The following is a 6,000-nucleotide window of genomic DNA, read 5'->3' on the forward strand; positions in this document are numbered from 1 at the left end:
GTCCAACGATCAGAGAATAATTCATAACATTTCCCGTGGTCATGTCTATCACTTTCGGTAGAAATTTCTGATTCTTGGAGACTTTCCTGATGATCTGACGTGTGATTGACTTATGGTGAAATTCATTATTCATCGAAAATCACCCAGGGAAGCTTCAGTACCGAAAAGGCTAACCCCAACAGCATTCCCCATCTCTCACGGAGGAGCTGGTTCGACGGTGGGGAAATGGTTCTCTCTCTATCTTATTCTGTATGAACTTATCTTGGTTCTAGATAGTTTCAGTAACTTCCATGCCTACCCTAACTTGAATTGATAGGAAAGGGGGTTTTGCTTGAAAGTGGCGTTCGTTACCCTATCGTGAAAAATATACTTTTTTTTTTTTTTTTTTTTTTTTTTTGTGAACTTGTGACGAGTGCATGCGTACGTGCTCCAGTGTAAATGGCCATTATCTTTTATGAATGTAAGTGCCTGTGAGTCACAGCCTGACGCTTCGTCGTCACTCGGTTTGGGTTTTTCTCTTTCTGCTCATTTTCTGTATATAAAGCATGTTCGCCCGTTAGTGCATTTCTTTGCTTGCTTCTTTATTTAATTTCTTTATCTGTGTTAGTATACAAGAATTAGTATAAATGATTCAGAGCTGGTTAATATTATGAATATATGCCTTTATATGGATAAGAACTTACCGTATGGGAAGTTACGTATACATACCTACCTAATTAGTTTACTGTATTACGTTATATGCTTTTGGACTTTGGGAAATTTATGTATATATTTTGTCATGTGTATGAATTATTGTATGTTCCTTAGTGTGCGTGTATGCGCGTGTTCCTTCATTTGAGTTGAATACAGATATATTTGTATAAAATTAAAAATATTGCAGGCTTAGTATGAGAGAATATGGCCTGCATAGTCCATGTATTGAATGCAAGGCGAAACTTATTCAACCAGGGGTTGGCGACTGCGGGCGGCAATATTCAAAAGAATGATAATGATTATAGTTATATCGTTTAGTACCAATTGCTGGCGCCACCGTATCATAATTCGATCAAAAGTTGAAGTCGATCAAAGGCTTCCTTTTAAACTCTGTATGTAGGTAGTACTTCAACGTGACGTAGCCTTTTATCTCTCTCTCTCTCTCTCTCTCTCTCTCTCTCTCTCTCTCTCTCTCTCTCTCTCTCTCTCTCCATTAAAACTTTTAAATGGGTGTTCCCACCTAGGAGGGAATTTCATCGGTGGGAAAGGGTGGGTGGGTAGGGGTGTATTGGGCCTGTTACGTATGTCTCTTTTACTGCCTATTTCTTTACAGTAAAAACATTTTGTATGATGCTACTTGAACCAGTATTTTCTTGATTAATAAAATGCATGGAAATATAAATATATGAGGAGCCGAAATAACTTTTAAATCATTTGTCCGCCGAACTGTTTTATAGGTCGTGTATAGCTACCAGGAATAGGTAGTGCTATGATTAGTTTACTTTCATTAACAGTATCCGCTGATAACCTCACAAATATATAGGTCTAGAGTATATCAGGAATGTTATGTTATTTTGTTTTCATTAACTTTATCCGCGGATTACTATATGACGAAGCAAAATCAATTGTAATCCATTTGTCCGCCTACCTGTTTTATAGGTCTAGTGTATAGCTACCAGGAGTAGTACTATGTTTGTGTAGTTTACTTTCATTAGCAGTATCCGCTGATAACCGGACAAATATATAGGTCTAGAGTATATCGAGAATGTTATGTTCCTTCCTTTTCATTAACTTTATCCGCTGATAACTATATGACGAAGCAAAATCAATTGTAATCCATTTGTCCGCCTACCTGTTTTATAGGTCTATTGCTACAAACACATCCATTGCTCGGAAAAGCACAAATCTTCCTGAAAAGGTTCGTGATCTAGTGACGGAAACCGAGATCTCTTAAGCAGGAGTTATAAGGATTCCAGTCAAGTGTCTTCCTGGACGTTGCAATGGTTTCCTTACACCGCTTATAAATAGTCCGGTCATTTTTGTTCACCAATGTACAGGGTGTCCATAAAGTCCCAGTACCATTCTGAGCAATAAATACTTGTAATGGTACTGGGGCTTTATGGACACCCCGTATATTATTAGACGCACAGGAACGGATGGTACGGATTTTCTCCTTTTACCTCCTCCCCTCTTTGTTCTGAGGGGAAAGAAGGGACGAATGTGTGATTGAATTATGAAAAACAGCTTGAATTTCACCACAGGTGGTTAGTGCCGTCAGTGCACCTCGTGCTGTGCACTGTAGGTTCGGCCCCTAACTGCAACCCATTTCGTTTCTTCTACTGTACCTCCTTTCATATTCTCTTTCGTCCATCTTACTTTCCACCCTCTCTCAACAGATGTTTCATATTGCAACTCCGAGAATTTTCCTTCAGTTACACGTTTCAAAACCTCTTTACTGTCAGTTTCAGTTTCAGCGCTAAATGACCTCACAGGTCCTAGCGAGTGGCCTTCGGCCTCAGTTCTATATTCTGTTTTATTCGGCATGTTGAATTTAGAATGTTTTATACATTCATTGTTTTTTATTGATTCTCTGTCTGTCCCCCTGTTTATATATATATATATATATATATATATATATATATATTATATATATATATATATATAATATATATATATATATATATATATATATATATGTGTGTGTGTGTGTGTGTGTGTGTGTGTGTGTGTGTGTGTGTGTGTGAAATATATTCTGTTAAAACAGAGTTCCATCTAATGAAAGGAGCCCATAAAAATTCCACAATGTTGAAAGCAAAATACTATATTTATTTCAATTACTTTTTACATTTGGCCTTTTGTGGGCCTGTATAAAATTATATTATTATATATCTATCTATATATATATAATATATATATAATATATTAATTATAATATTGTGTATGTGTGTGTGTATTCACATAAATATGTAATACACACACACACACACATATATATATATGTGTGTGTGTGTGCGTGTGCGTGCGCGTGCGTGTGCGTGTGTGTGTGTGTGTGTTTATGTTTATGCATATTTATACGAGTACCTCTACTTAAACCGCAAACATCTCTCATAGAGACAGATAACAAATCCAGGTTCGTCAGAGTGACGGAGGGCAGCATTAAAATTTAACGATGGTTTTGAAGCGAATATCTCGCATGGCAGTTGCATTACAAATGTCATTCATTTCCACGAAGTTTTTTCATTTTAATTTTAATTTGTTTCACTTCCATATAAACCGTGTGGCAGTTTCAGAAATGCCATAGAGGAGTGTGACATTTAGGGTAATGTTTGATGCGATAAAATGCATCGAGATTAGTGGAAAGGAGGCCGGGCCATTTGTATATTATATATGATATATATATTATTATTATTAATTCATTATCTGCCTGTAGAGGGAGACAGATGTTCTCCCCGAAATATATAGCATTAATGTTCTACATTTCGGCATTTTTATGGGCTCCTTTTACTAGGTGGAATTATATTTTAAAAGAATATACTTCACAGTCATACATACATACATACATATAGTATATATATATATATATAATATAATATTATACTATATTATATATATATATATCTATATATATATATATATATAAATATATATATAGTGTGTGTGTGTGTAAGGAAGGATATTGGTGTTCTTAAAAATGAGAGATTATAGAAGATTTTTGTAGGAGAAGTGTGGAATTTAACTAGGCAGAGGTATCTGTCAGTTTTTTTTTTTTTTTTTTTTTTTATGAAAATGTTGCAACAGAAGCTTAACACCAGAAGGAACTGGGAAGAATTGCAGAGCGAAAAGTCACAAAGAATTAGAACAAATGACATGATCCAGAAATAGACATTTTTTTTTTTAAAACGCTGAATGGTGTGAGAAGTAGAAAGCCGGAGTGAGAAACGCTTACTCAGTCATCGTATTTAGACGAGAAACAAGACCAATATTTGGCCTGAAGTGAGGAATTTACTGAGGAAGATATACTAGAGAACTCCTCTCAAAGGTGAGAAGCTAGACCGGTCAGTGTTAAGGCGACATGCAACATTAATCCGTTAAAAAAATGTAAAAAAATGCTACGAAGGTTCTTTGGAGCAATCGAGTTTTCTGTTCAGTGCATGATACTACATGAGCCATGGCATGGCCCATGAAGCTTTCAGCCACATCCCGGTGGTGGCCTGTCCTATAGCGTTGCCAGACGCAGGATTGTGGCTAACTTTAACTTTAAATAAGATCAAAACTACTGAGGCTAGAGGGCTGTAATTTGGCATGCTTGATGATTTTAGGGTGGATGATCAACATATCAATTTACAGCCCTCTACCCTCTCTATTTTTTAAGATCTAAGGGCTGACATAAAAAGTACGGACAGAGATATAGCCATCACAAAAAAATTTTATTTTTTACATAAAACTGAAAATTAGCTCACATGAAAACCAAATAGTTTACCGAGGCGTCACCCCCAGCCCCCACCCCCCGGCCATTTTTAAGGATTATAAAAATTAGTGAGTAATGGTAGTAAGAGCTGAGAACCAAGACCAAAGTTCAATATTCACTGAAGGGAAGTGGAAATTAACGGAGACAATAGAATTGACTGACGACCACTCAATAATGAAAACGCAAATTTATAACTTGCAGATCTAATTGTTCGTTAATGGATTCACTTTTCAATGCAAATATGTTTTAGATGATATAAGAAAGCAGCAAACTGAGTAAACTCACGGTATACTCTCTTTGTCGTCTAAAACTTTGCCTGAAGATATGAGCTAATCAATAGAATATTGTGTTCTGGAAAAACATTTAGATGTCTAACTTATTTTCCCCGCATAATGAAACGTATAATTTATACGCGCACTCATTTCAAGAATGGCAGCAACCTTACCGACCATCAATATCGTCCGTCAGCGCCTAAGTGGCGTGGTTGGTATGGTCTTTTGCCTGTTACCTTGCTGGCCGCGAGTTCGATTCCCGGGCATACCATCGAGGGGTCAGAGATGTGTATTTCTGGTGATAGAAGTTCACTCTCTACGTGGTTCGGAAGTCACGTAAAGCCGTTGGTCCCGTTGCTGAAAAGTTAAGTATATCTTAGTTTTACCAGACCACTGAGCTGATTAACAGCTCTCCTAGGGCTGGCCCGAAGGATTAGATATTTTTACGTGGCTAGGAACCAATTGGTCCCCTAGCAACGGGACCTACAGCTTATTGTGGGATCCGAACCACACTATATCGAGAAATGAATTTCTATCACCAGAAATAAATTCCTCTGATTCCGTTGCTGAATAACCACTGGTTCCATGTAACGTAAAAAGAAAAAACACCATACAAACAAACAAACAAGCAATATCGTCTGTCCAACTGCAAAAGAGCGAGAATTATAAACGCATTTTAACCCCCAAGAAAAAGAAGAAGAAGAAGAAGAAGAAGAAGAAGAAGAAGAAGAAGAATGATATCTGGAATACTCTCGCGAGATTGGTTAGTGTTTTGACAAATGGGAGGGACGCCAGACTCACGCCCGTAAGGTAACGATTACCTGCTCACTGGACGGTGTGTTTCGTGGTTAATTGACCAACAGACCTGGGTGCGTAGGTGAAGGCTCCTCTCTCTTACTTAGCCCTCTGGTCTATAGCCTGGAAAGATGAGGTTAGTGAGATTTGACGAGTCTGTAGCTAAAGGAGAAAGTGTTGCACTTTTCCAGTTACTCGCTTCTTGCTTCCAAATGAGGTCGTTCAGTCAATTCACTTTTTATTCCAAGAGGCCTTCATTTTCTGATTATAGATGTCTTATATAATGTTTTAAATGTTCCTTACCTTTATATACAAAGATTACTTCATTTTTATCTGTATATTACCACTGAGACAATTCTTGCGCAAGCTACACTGGTTAGATAGACTATCTGTGACTACGTTTGAGTCGTACATTATTATAGAAGGCAAAGAATACAAAATATACATTGGAGAGTCTAGTTTTGCATGTTATTGGGATTACATAATTGTTAA

The sequence above is a fragment of the Macrobrachium nipponense genome, chromosome 20 (genome assembly GCF_015104395.2).
Source record: "Macrobrachium nipponense isolate FS-2020 chromosome 20, ASM1510439v2, whole genome shotgun sequence".
Classification (NCBI taxonomy): Eukaryota; Metazoa; Arthropoda; class Malacostraca; order Decapoda; family Palaemonidae; genus Macrobrachium; species Macrobrachium nipponense.